We start from the raw sequence: 13,922 nt of genomic DNA on the forward strand, positions 1-13,922 counted from the left end.
GGCCAATGTTTGCTACTTCTGAGTGAAATTCTCAGGTGGATACCATAAGCAGCAAAGAGAAAAAAGGGTGTGTGCATGCAGAGTCTCAATGAGGGACCCTTTTGTGAGCCTTTAGATGTTATTGAGGAGGAGTGAATACTCCACAAAGAAAGGGGTGCTTTCCTTCATTTTTAGCTCCTTTTTCCCTCTGGCCCAAAGAAAACTATGGAGGTTAGTGCAGATCCACTTTAGATCTTTGATTTAGCTTTTTAAGAACTTAGATAAAAATTTAAAAAGAAAAACAGGAAAATAAATTACAGGCATGTTTTCCCAAAGAGTCCTTTCTCAGGGCCACTGCAGGCAGCATCTTTCTCAGGCAGTCCTTCAATGAATACTTGCGATAAGTAAAGTTGTAAGTGATGCTGGGAAACTGCCTTAAGGACTGGATGGGCCGCCTGTCACATTCTATAGTCATGGCCACAGGAAGGGCAGCTACTCACTGCACTGCCTGTTCTTTCTGGGCCAGCTTGCCATCCCTTTTACCAGGGAGATCTTTCGTGTATCCCTTTCAAGGTGGAAACTCAGCCAATTAACGTGTACAGCCTAGTGGCTTCTTTTTTCTTTTTTGAGACAGAGTCTCACTCTATCGCCCAGGTTGAAGTGCAGTGGTGTGATCTCAGCTCACTGCATCCTCCGCCTTCCCGGCTCAAGTGATTCTCTTGCCTCAGCCTCCCAAATAGCTGGGATTACAGGCGCCTGCCACCAAGCCAGGCTAATTTTTTTTTTTGTTTGTGTTTTTAGTAGAGACAGGGTTTTACCATGTTGACCAGGCTGGTTTTGAACTCATGACTGACCTCAAGTGATCCACCCACCTCAGCCTCCCAAAGTGCTAGGATTAAAGGCGTGAGCCACCGCGCCCGGCTGTGGCTTCTTTTTCTAATTTTGAAGTCTGACTCTGTTTTTGGCCAAATTCATATTAAATTTGCATTGGTTACCTCTTAGTTACACACAGTTTTTGAAAATCTTGACCATTATGACAGTAATTGGACTTCTTAAAATACTTACGGAGAATCTAGAAGCTTTTATTTTCTTTGTTCTGGATGTCCACTTTTCTTCCACGTGGAATTTGTTAGTGCCTTCATTGGAAATTCTTGGGCTTTTCTCTTCCTTCCGCTCATTCTTTATCGTGTAAATTTTCATAAAATGAAACTTCCAGATTAAAATTTTTTTTTATTTTTATTTTTTTCGGAACAAATTCTTGGAATTTGGAGTTTTGTTTGGGGATACAGCTAAAATGCAGTGAAGTTGGAGGAACAATTAGTGGTTTGGAACTTCTTGACAGAAGTTTAACAACAATTAGGGACCACTTTAGGAATAGAGTGTCCAAAAAACTAGACTTTACAAAAAAAATTCTCCCTTTAAGACCCAAAGATGACCTTTTTCCATTGTGCTTTCTGAGCTCAAAACAGGCCAAATGATCTATCTTCCCACCCTTCCTCGGGCCCCGTGTGTCAGTGTCACACACTCTCCCTGTTACTCACTTGGTCTCGTTCTGGTGAATTTATTGTTTACATCTTGTCCTCTCCCGGAGGAATCTCTGAGTCTATCAGATTAGGTAACTTTTCACACATCCCTCTGTGTGTGTGTGTGTGTGTGTGTGTTTCTCTCCACTTAGAGTTGAAAGCAGCAGGGATCATTCAATTTCATGTACCTCGGAATCCCTTGATAATTATTTGTTTATTGCCTTACCACTTTGTCTTGGAGCTTGGTACATTCTTTCAGGGCAGAACGGATCCCCCAGTTTCATTGTTTCTCTAAGGGGTTCTGAGGTTTACCCCTGAAGTGTAATTGTTCCTGATTGGCCTGTATGGAGGACTTCATAGGAGTGTTTTTGGAATTTAAATATAAGGAGTAAAAGGCCATTTTCTTTGTACTAAGGGTCTGTTTTCCCCTCTGGAGCCAGCGGCTAAATGCAGAGGCTTTCTTCAATTGCTGTTGCTTCTTGCAGTGTGGCCTCGCAATGAGAAGTCATAGCTTGTGGTTTGTCTGATTTTATATGTCAGAACTTTTGGAGAGAATATTTGACCTAAAACAAAAATTATGGATAGTCCTCTCTTCCTTTCCCATTTCTCCTTATTTTTTACTTTCTGCTTGAGAACCACTTCAAAGAATCAGATGTGTTGGTGCCAGACGCCGTGGAGTTATTGTTAGAAGAATTTGGAAATATAATTGAAAACAAACTTTGTTGAGCAAAGCAGATCTAGGCGAGTTCTTACTTTGAGGGTGAAGGGAATTCCAAGTTTTTCCTCTATTTGGAGCTGATGTCTCAGAACACTTGTTCTGTGAGATGAATCATCTGTGAATTCTACATCTGGGAGTTATATATTGGGAAATGGCATTCTTTTTAAATGTAGAAGAAACCCAAAAGCTTAAAGTTACAGTGTAGTTGGAAAATTCTAGTCAGAGTTTAAAATATTAGCATTGAGATGAAATTGGCAGAGTGATTGGACATGAGTCTGTGATACCTAAAATAGACATGTCCATACATGGAAAACAATACGATAGCCACACTTACTTACTGGGACCCTTTTCCTTTGTTTTGAGACATTTTTAAAAAGTCATAAACATCAACTATTCAGGATCATTAGTTGAGTCAGCTGTGACATGAGAATCAGAATTTATTTAAGCATTTGTCTTGAGCTCATTTAATAAGTTCAGGTGCTCACCAGTGAAAAGCCCAGGGCAGTGCAGTATTTCAGGGTCTTCGGGGGAAGATAATGTTGTGTCCTTGTTTTCTCAGAGTCCTGCATTCCAGGCATCTAGTTATGAGGGCCATGATTGTGGGGATGCAGCAGCCATGCTGTTCATGAGGCAGGGTGGTTAAGAGGCAGCTCTGGGGCCTGGCTGCCTGGGTGACCTTGGCAATTTACTCCACTTCAGTTTCCTTTTCTGTAAAATGGGAGTGATTGCAGTGCTGACTTCCCTCAGCTTGTTATGAGGAAAAAAAAGAAATATTTAACACCTGGCCTACCACAGAAGTGGAAGCTTGAGGAAGGTTAGCTATAATATTATTATTATAACTATCACAATAATAGCAGTGTACCTTTCTGCAGCAGGATATATCTGTGTTAACTAATCACCACCATCTTAACTCAATGAAGAATATTGTCTCTGACGTATACATGAGGCCCAGAGTAGTTGAATGACTTGCTTAGCGTCTAGCAGTTGCCAGAGTTAGAATTCAGACCTGCATGTACATATTTAGAAGAAAATATGGTAGGACTAGGACTGCCTTCTTTCTTGCCTCCCTTTGACGTCTCTGAATTCCTGGAGGCCAACGATTGGTCTTTGGTGACTTGAAGCACCTAGTGTAGTTCTAGTGTCTTGAATGTGATCTGGAAGAGTGTGTTTCTTTGTTGGTAGGCGTGTGTGTCAGATCCATTTTTGGTTTGCCTCTTTGGTAAAGGGGGTGGTAACATGCACATATGTTTTGCCATCTGTTGTTTATTGTTTCTGTTAGGTTGTGGTTTGTGTTCCTGTTCCATGTTGCTTTGGTTTCTGGAGCAACTGTGAATATTATATGCTTGGGGATCAAAAAAAGTAAACTATTTATAAACAGTAAAGTATCCTTGGGTTTGGAAAGTGTTTTTCTCAAATGCGTGTATATTTGTTGGCTTTATTATCATCTTACTGATGTATCATTAGATAATTTGCAGATTGAGACACATCTGAAAGATGGGCGAGTCATGGTCCAGCCTTGTGTAACCAGCTCACAGAGAGCCTTGGTGATAAGGCCCGGGTGTTAACGCTGACCCGAGTGGTGTATTTTTAACTCAAGAACATATAAACAGTTTAGCCTGCTGATGGAGTTCATGCACCGCCTGAAATCTTTGGCATGCCTTGGATTTGTGGTGCTGTAAGATATATGTAGTCCTGGGAGAGTGCTGTGGCCACCAGTGACCCACTGCCCCCACCGTTTATTCAAAAGAAAAGGAATGTAGCAGCAAGATGGAAGGAGAAAGGTGGAATTTATCAATAATTTCGTATGATAATTTTCACTTTTTTTTTTTTGAGACAGAGTCTCAATCTGTCACCCAGGCTGGAGTACAGTAGTGCTATCTCAACTCACTGCAACTTTTGCCTCGCAGGTTCAAGCAATTTTCCCACCTCAGCCTCCTGAGTAGCTGAGGCTACAGGTGTGCATCACCATGCCTGGCTAAGTTTTGTATTTTTTGTGGGTAGAGACAGGGTTTCATCATGTTGCCTAGGCTGATCTTGAACACCTGGGCTCAAGCAATTGCCGGCCTCGGCCTCCCAAAATGCTGGGATTATAGGTGTGAGCCACCACGCCTGGCCTGTAGGATACATTTTATGTTAAACTTTTTCTGTCATTACTATTTCACTTTGTTATGCAGACTTTAGCGGGAGGAGAGAGCTTTTTACTCACATCTGTTTGCAACCCCTTGTCCTCAGCTGTAGAGGTCTTTGTAGAGTCACAAATTGGAGCACATGAATCCCACTGCTTAAAGCTGTTACTGTCCACCTGCCCTTCATCACACTTCTTACCTGGCTCCACCTGCCCCGGCCACCAGGTGGGGCTTTTTTTTTAGACTTTTTAAATACCACCATGTCCCATGTCCCTCACCCATCATTTCCTCTGTCTGGAGAACGGTTCTTCCCTCTTTGCCTTGCAGATTTCTATTCATTTGTCTTAAACGTTTCTCCCCGTAGAAACCATGGCTGACGTTCCCTTTAAGTTAGATTCCCATCGTGAGGATTTTACAGTGCTATGTACAGAAGTTTTGTGTGACTGTTTGATTCATTTCTGCCACCCCCATTAGTCTATAAGCTCCCTGAATGCAGGGACTGGCTTTGTTTCCAATCCACCATTGTATTCCCAGAATCTAGCATGAAGCCTGTGACACATTAAATGCTCGTGACAGGTATCAGTGTAGATACAGATAGTGGCATTCATTTTATAGAGTCCTGTACGTCCTATGGAAATACCTCTGCCAGATAGAAGAATTTAGACCTCCCAGGCTTCATCTGTGTATTTCCTGAATATACCTTGCTGGTTTGGTAGCTTCCTATACCCCTCACCACCCTCTACCAAAGTCTCTTAAGTGTTGAGAAACTTAAAAGAATGGAAAGGAAGAAGAAACAAACAGAACCAAAGTTGGAAAGACGACAGGCTGTTTACCTGCCACATTTAGAATAGGCGGTCTTTTTGGTCCTTCTGAATTTTGGAAAAGTCCCATATGCAAGAATTGTCACTGAAGTGGCGTTGTAGTTTAAGCAGTGCATGTGAACTGTCCCCACATAGGGTCCTCGGTTGCTGCATCTCTGCTGGATCACTGGTGGCTGTCCTTGGCAGGTGGGCCAGGCTCAGCCGCTCTCCTCTGTGTTGCGTTTGGCGAGGGAGCCCGTGGTGCCCTTCCCAGCTGTTGACATGGTCTCTCATCTGCTCTTTTGCTGGAGCCGCGTTTTGGAGCCTCGTTTTCCAGAGTTGACACTGCAGGGGAGGGTGGCTTCTTCCATAGACCGAGGCTGTCTAGACACCCTTCCCCTTGTGGTTATTCTGCTCAGTTTATGCTGAGCCCTCGCCAGGCAGCTGGTTTTGGTTGCTTGAGCTCTCACTTTGCTCAGGCCTCTGCTTTGACAAAAAGGATGACCAGGCCAAGGTAGCTTTTCTCCCTCTTTGCTGCTGGCAGAGAGAAAGACTGGTTTCCTTGACCAGAGGGAGCTGTAAGAACACTAAGGACAGGTTACCCTGCCTTCTGTGGACCCAGCCCAAGTAACAACGTAAATTGATAGAAGCTTCTATGGCAGGAGACTTCAGGCAGATACACTTCTAAATCTGGGCTTTTTTAGCGTGGACCTCAGATGTGAGACATTGGCCCCCACCCCATCCTCAGACATGCATGGTCTCCATCCATGGCAGAGAGAGCACTGCTAACATAGCTCGCGGAGCTCCTCTCTGGGCAGTCTCCCAGGTGTGCTAGCAAGGGGCAGTGGAAGCTGTGCTCTGCCTGATGAGCTCGGCCTCACATGTTTCTTTTAATGGCTGTCGAGATCTTGGACTGTGATGCCTTTTGTCCCCAGTGAGCTGGAATAGTCTAGGCAGATCACTCTCTTGGTGGCCATACGGGGGGTGCTGGAGGGGGTGCTATTGATCTCTTAGCCTAGTTACTATGTCTTTATTATTTTCTGGTGACAAATGTTAGGCATTTATCGAATAAAGAAGAAAGTGCAAAAGAAAAACAACTGATTTCATTATCCAGTGATAAATATTATCACTTTGGTGTATAAATTTCCAGTAATGTCTGAGGCTGAATATCTATTTCAGTTATATTTTAAAGACTCAATGTCTTGAATATTTTCCCTGACTGTAAACAGTTTTTAAAATATGCTTTAATATTTATTGTGTAATGAATTATTACAAAACTTACCTGAAACTCGTAAAGTTTCTCTGATACTGGGCATTTAGGCTTTTTCCTAAGCTTTGATAGACATCCTTATGCATAAATGTTTAGCCATTTATTTCCTTAGGATGAGTTACCCAATTCAGATAGCCCTGAGGATGCAGATTCTTAATAATTCAGTTACCACCACCCCAAGAAAGAGGCTGCCAACTTATGTGTGAACTTGTGCTTGTCCCACACCCTCACAAACGTTAAATGCTGTTTATTTCTGTAATCATGTACCAGTTTAATGCATGGAAATTGCCTTGGATTATTTTAATCTGCATTTCTTTGAATGGTGAGGCTGAAGACTTTACGTAGGGTACTCCCAGATATTTCCTTTTTGAGTTTCCTTCCTTTTTTGATGCTCAGCCGAGTAAATCTTCTGCTCTCCTCCACTGTGGACTTCGGGCTTGAACACAGTACATCTCTCTGGTACTAGAGAAGCTGTGTTTCTGAGAGAGCACAGGTGTGCTTGCATAGAAAACTGTACTCCCAACAGGCATGTCACACGCTTTGACTCTGAACCAGGATATGTGTTTGGGTTCTTCTTAAACCGATGTGGACTGCGTATTCTGGAGGGGACTGTGGCAGTGGCTCTGTGGATCCCATACTGCTGCAGCCCTCTGCAGAGCCAGCCTGCCTGTGCCCAGGCTGCCCTGTCTGTGGCCAGGGTGCCTGGTACCTGCAGCTGGTAGGAATCAGCGCAGATTAGCGTGGCTGAGAACCTTTCAGGAACAGCTTCCAGCAAATGGAAATTATTTTAAAACAAATTGATGTGGTTTTTCTGTCAAACCTACTTGGAGCATAAACAAGGTTGAATTGTAAGCTGCTTCCCTTCTGCAAGCGAGCCCATGTTTAGAATGTGGCTTTCAGCAAAGTAAACATGGTCTCGAAAGTGAGTTGTCATTGTGTGCATGTGATTTGAAAAGTAAAAGTAGTGCACTGAACTAGCTTTCTCACAGATAACTGTGATAGAGTTTTAGACATCCCTTCTCATTTATTTGTCTTCCTGCCACAAAGATCACTACTTCCTGTAAAGGTTTTGAAGGTAAGGAGTAATTTGGTATTGAAAGGATTAAGGGAAAGAAATGCCAGGTCAGTTTCTGTGGTGACAGAAGCATTTTAATTTTGCCCCTTTGCCATGGGGAATATAAAAAACATCTTGTGAAATACTTAACTCTGTGTGCATGCGTGTGTGTGTGTTTGTGTGTGTACATACACCCTCCGGTCTGTGCATCTTTGAATTCTCTGCCAATTTCCAGGTGGTTCCCCCCACCCTAGGGACAATGTCGGCTTTATTAAATTGGGCACAGCCTCCCTAGAAGGTGAAACAATGCTTTTAATGTTCTGATTATATATTAATGAACAACCAGGCCAAGGGGCACTTGCCAAAAAAGCTACAAAGTGAGAAAGCCACCAATATCAGAGTGAACTTTGCACTCTTAAAGTGTGAATGATGCTGGGTGAAAGAGTTTATGGCACAAGGGGAGCAACTGGAATCTCTTTGATGTTGTGTAGCATCCTGGCCCCATTAGACTTTGGGCCTTCCCGTTTAACTTTGCTAGCGAGGGCAGTGCTGAGGTGTGGTCTCAAATGCAGAGGGGACCTCAGCCACAGAGGACTGGCATACCTGTGCTGGGTCAGGGGGACTGCTGGCCATTTATTGTGTTTTCAGTCAACTTCAACAAATATTAATCTAACACTGAAGCATATAGTCTCACACCCCCACCCTCCCAGCTTTTACTCTGGAGGGACTTTCCAGAAATAGCATGCTATTATTCTCAAATCCGCCTGCCCCAACCACAGAAAAGGGTTAGATCTTAATCTTAATCTAACTAATTTATTTTCTCCCAATTGTGGTGACATTTCCTCCTGCCTTCTGGCTTGGTCTTAATTTTTGAATGACTGGCCACTGGGAGCCCTGCTTTCCACAGCCTTATTAAATAATTTCTCAAAGGAAGAAAAGAAATTCTCTTTCAAAATGCCAAGACTTTGTTTTCTGCGGGAGGGTAAACTCTAGTTGAGGTTTTCTGCATCTGATGGATTCGTGGACAGAGCATGGGAGTGCGTATAGGACAATTTGGGAAGCAGAAAGAAGCTGACGTTCTTTCTGGGTGTTCTTTTGGGTGTTCATTTATCTCCTAGCACATAGAGGAGCAGTTATTTCTGCATTTCTGTGGTATAGAAGTAGCTAGGTGGCATTTTCAGTCTGGAATTCTGACAGCCTGCTAAGGTGGGCAATAGGACTTTATTTATTTATTTATTTTTAAATAGCTTTATTGAGATGTGATTCAAATACCACAAAACTCATCCTTTTAAATGATAGGATTCCGGGTTTTTAGTACATTCATAGAGTTGTGCAACTACTAATCTAGAACATTTTCATCACCCCAGAATAAAACCCTGTACCCATTAGCACTCCTTGCCTGTCCTTCCTTCCTCCCATTCCCCGGCAACATCTGCTTTCTATCTCTATGGATTTGTCTGTTCTGGACAATTCATACAAACAGAATCATGCAATATGTGGCCTTTTCTTTTACTTAATTACTTAGCACAGTGTTTTCATGATTCGTCCATATTATAGCAGGTATCAGTACTTAATTAATTTTTATGGCTGAAGAATGCTTCCATCATGAGGGGAGAGCGTATTTTCTTTACCAGTTAATCAGCTGGTGGACGCTTTGTTTATTTCCACCTTTTGGCTGTAATGAACAATGCTGCTGTGAACATTTGTGCATAAGTGTTTGTGGTGATAATGAACAATGCTGCTGTGAACATTTGTGCATAAGTGTTTGTGGTGAATGTATGTTTTCACTTGAGTGTATACCTTGGGCATATACCGAGGAGTGGAATTACTGGGTCATATGGCAATTCTATGTTTGACTTTTTGAGGAACTGCTAGACTGTTTTGTGGAGAGGCTGTGTGCACCACATGGCACTTCCACCAGCAGGGTATGAAGGTTCCCATTTCTGCACTACCTCACCAGCACTTGTTATTATCTGTCTTTTTAAATTTTAGCCATCCTTGTGGGTGTGTTGTGGTATCTCGTGGTTTTGATTTGCATTTCCCTAATGACTAATGACACCGAGCATCTTTTCATATGCTTATTGACCGTTCGTATATCTTCTTTGGAGAAATGTCTGTTCGGTTTCTTTACCTGTATTTTAATTGAGTCCTTTGTGTTTTTATTGCTCAGTGGTAAGCAGAGCATGTTTAGAAAGAACAATTTCAAACAGCTTGGGGTATTCCCCTGGTTGGTAGTGCACTTTTCTTTATCTTCCTCAGGCAAGAAGAGTTTTTATCTTTAAGACTTCTAAGATCTTCAGGTAGAAGTGTAATGCACAGTACTTGCCTGATAACTCACCCCTCTTTTTGCAATCTCAAGGGAAAAAGAGAATGTGGCAGGAAAGAGTAGTGGTTTTCCTTGCAGTGAATCCAGACTACAGACACTCTAGGGGAGCTTATTACACAGTGTCCCTAGGAGAATGGGAGAATTTGCTCTCCTCTAACCTAAGGAAATTGGCTGTGCATATGCATTTATGGAAGAGCCTGACTTCTCTGCATTTCCTCTGTTCCAGGGCAGGTCTGCCTTTGCCGATGGAGCTTTGCAGCTATAAATTAGACAGAAGTGCAGTATTGAGGCTGTCCAAGTGCAGGCAGGGTAATTGCTCTGGACAGGTTTACAATAGGGAGGTGTGAAGTGCTTGGTAGAGACCAGAAGCTGGGAGAAGGGAGGACGTATTGAACTTGGGCGGCTGCAGGGTGGTGGGCTGACAGAGCTAATTGAAAACTATAGCCCTGGTGGCTTTTAATGGGAAAGGGAGCCGAGGCCTGCCGTGGTTTCCTTTAGAGCAAGAAACCAGAAGGAAAATGGCTCATTGAGCTACTCAGGGAGTTAGTACTAAATCTCTGCAGGCCTGGTGTAGAGGGTCAGGTTTTCTGAGTTTTGTTTTTAATTTCCTACTCCTTAGTCCCATTCTAGATGAACGACAGGAGGGTGGTGGTGAGCTTGAGAAAAGGCCTGTGGGGACATACTGAAAAAAAAGCTGACCCTCTCAGTGGAGACCCTTGGAGATCCATGAGTTAGGGAGATGGTCAGCGGGCTGAACTGTCTAGACAAGTGAGATAATAATGACATGGTAGCCTCTGTTAGTCCTCTAGTCAGAGTTTATGGTGCCAGGACCTGGGAATCTGCATTGTGAACAGCCGTTGGAGGGAATTGCTTTGGAGTCTTAAATGTGAGGGCAGACTCCCTGAAGGCAGAGCCTACCTTATTGACCTGTGTGGCCCTCCTGGCACATAGCAAGTGCATAATAAACACCTGTGTGCTTATTTCCAAACTAACTGTGAGTTACCGTTGGATTTTCTTCCTTGATAGTATCTATCCGGGACACTGCTTTCTCATGTCCCTGAAGCTCCTGCCTACACACACCTGTGGAGATAATCATGGGTTGGCTGTCCTACACATCTGCCGTTTTGAGTTAACTGTTATTTTCTGCCCCATTGGGGTTAACTGGTTACCTTTTCGGGACCATCTGCATGCACTGAAATTAGTTGTGTATTAAAAACAAAAACATAGAACCAAAAACTGGATTTATCTCCATTTATTTCCAATTCCGTGGTAGCAACTTGCAGAAAGTTCTTTCAAAGGCGGGAAATAAAAGGTGTGGAGATGGTGGAGGTGATAGGATTTTCCTTGAGTTGTGCCATGGTTAATGTGTAACCTCTTTAACAAGACTTATGTAGATATTGATGTGGCCTTGAAGCCATTGCAGGCCCACAAACCCAGGCTGTGTGTCCTGTGTTTGTAGCAAGTCCATGGCTTTGCAGCTAACTCATACCCCCGAGGTTTAATTTTCTTTCGTCGAAACAACAACCAACATCTGTTTGGTAATCCTCCTGTCCTACAGCAGGCCACTTTCCCTGCTTCTTCCCCCATAGGTGTCTCCCCAACACACCTATGCATGATTTTACATTTCTGGCTCTGATGATAACATCTTTAAAAATGAGAGAATGAACTTAAGTGAGATGAAGGAAGAAAGGTGGAGAGGATGAGGTTTGAGGTGAGAGGGGATTGGGCCCTCCTTTTTAAGGGATGACGGAGGTATAGAAACTTACCTTCTCCTTGTAGTAAGACACCTTGGTGTGAAGTCCAGGCAGTTTGTCTATTGGTTGAGGTTATTCCAGCCCTACCTGCTGCTCCATTGTGTCGTGGCATCTTTGGGGATTGTCCATTTGGAAGGGCCGGATTAGAAAAGGGAGAGCATGATTACAGTAATGTTTTACCAGCAAACTAGGATCATCTTATCCTGTATTTTTGCCTTGCCAGAATTATCTGTTTCGTCTGAGAGGCAAAACTAAGCACGGGAGTTTGGATACCGTGGGATCCAGAGGGCAAATGACCCAGGTCGTGGTGTGTCTGGCTCAACGGATAGCAATTTGAAGTGCCACCTGGCCCTAGTGGCAACAGCAGCCATCAGTTAAATAAACCAGCTGTTAAGTAAGAGCAAGAACAGGAGTGTTTGTGCAAACAACCTTTAAATTTTCTGATCCTTGATGAATGTTAGTTGGTTTGTGAATTATTAACTTCAGCGTGTGTGAGGAAATACTGGCTCTTAAGTATATTTTTATGTAAGAAAAAAATAAAACTGACCACACCCTCAGCTGCTACCATTTTGGGCTCCGTTCCTGCCTGCTCTCACTAAACAGGCATATTTAAAGCAGAGATAGGAATGCCGGCTCCTCACAGACCACATGTGCGTCATGCGTCACAGCGCATCAGTTGCCATCACAATTTCACTTCGAAGGGAACTGAAGTGTTTTGCAGCCTGCTGGGATATATAAGTAGGATGATCCTTACCGGGCTGCACAGAGGATCCAGAGTCCTCATGAGGACTTTGGTGAAGATCCCGGTGTAGTTGGGAAGAATCCTGTGTATGGAATCTGAAAACTAGGTTTAGTGAATTGTAGAAAGCTGGCTTGAGAAATCCATTTAATGACACTTAGCCAGCAACTTTTAAAGAGGGTTTTGAGGCAGGTTCTTTAATGTGACCCTAGCGAGACAGCCATCTTTTCTAGTGCTTTGATTTACACAGCAGTGTATCTCGCAGGAAGAGACCAGCAGATTTGACTGAGGGAACTGTAGTGTGGCATCTTGGAGAAAGGGGATTTGAGGACTTTGATAGGGAGAGACTTGGAGAAATCCATTTGTGAACCTGGTTTCCACAGCTGTTTTTCAGAGGTCTCTTGGACCTCTTAAAGTTGATATTAATGCACTGCTTATTTCTTTTGACTTTTACCTGGGAAAGAGAATTGTGATTAGGCCTTTATCTAGGGAAGCGGGGAGGCTAAGGGAGGGAAGGGGTGAAGGATTAAGGGGTTGGAGAGAATTGGAGCTGGCCAGAGAGGGCTATTTGAGCTTCACATACCTTTGGGTATTGGTTGCTGGATTAATCCTGCAGTGTAAGTCACACTTAGACATGCCTAGGTGTGACTCTTGGGGTTCATTTACTTTACTACAGGGTCTAAGCTCCGCTCATTTCAAGTGAAGAAAACATGCTTGCCATGGGAAGGAAGAAAGCAGGTGCTCTGTCTCTCTTCCCCACCTCTTCATTGTCCTCAGGTGCAATGCCATTTGATATAGGCAGTTCTGAAATACATTGTACGCTTTATTCCCAGGATGCAGGGATTATTGCTGACAGAGACCATGGGTCCTGTAGCCAGCCCCCTGTGTGTGGAAATGGAAGAAAAGAAATTCAAGCTGTAAAGAATCTCTGTTTTGGTACTTTGTAGTGGTGGATTGCGTGAATAACTGAATTGAAAAGGTGCCTGGTTTATACCATCGTGAATACCCAGGCCTTAGATAAATATTGACACTAGTAGTGTGACAGGCCTACCATTTGTCTCTTGCCCCTAGGAATAAACGATCTTTTCTCAGGTGCTTGTGACCTTATAAACCATCCTGATGAGTTTGTGCAGGTGCTTTCTGCACTAGTTCTTTGAGTTTGAGAGTGGGTGGTTTTCTCTTTGTGCTTCCATGGGCTTAAACCTAACCAAATCTAAACCCACCTTGGCTTATCGATCCTGGTTCACTTTGCCACAGGTAAATGCAGTTGTCAGCACAGTTTTGCAGAGTCATGTTTGTGTGGCCATGTGGACTAGACCTGGGATTGGAATAGCTTTTATTTACTTTGACAGTGTATCAAGACTGAGTGTGGGGGAGCGAGGAGAAAGGAAAGCCAGTTTGGGGAGACTTAGCTGGAGTACAGGTTGCATCTGATAACTGAGTGCCTGCCTTTTCCAGCAAACTGCTCTCACCCCCAACCACCATCTTTTGTTTGGTTCCCTGTATCTCAAGGCATAGAACAAAACCAGCTTAATTTTGTTAGTGTGTAGTACGCAGGCGCAAGTCATTCTCCACCCTTCTACCTCCCTACCAAAGATAGCATGTTTATTGGAGGGAAGTCATGATGGAGTCC

The 13,922-nt window shown here is 43.4% G+C and overlaps 1 protein-coding gene across 4 annotated transcripts in view; it reads left to right on the plus strand.

The window, feature by feature from the left end:
- Window positions 1–13,922, plus strand: part of LRIG1 (leucine rich repeats and immunoglobulin like domains 1) — a 127,484-nt gene that overhangs the window by 12,112 nt on the left and 101,450 nt on the right. The gene's annotated exons all lie outside the window — the stretch shown is intronic.

This window comes from Papio anubis, chromosome 2 (genome assembly GCF_008728515.1).
Source record: "Papio anubis isolate 15944 chromosome 2, Panubis1.0, whole genome shotgun sequence".
Lineage (NCBI taxonomy): Eukaryota > Metazoa > Chordata > Mammalia > Primates > Cercopithecidae > Papio > Papio anubis.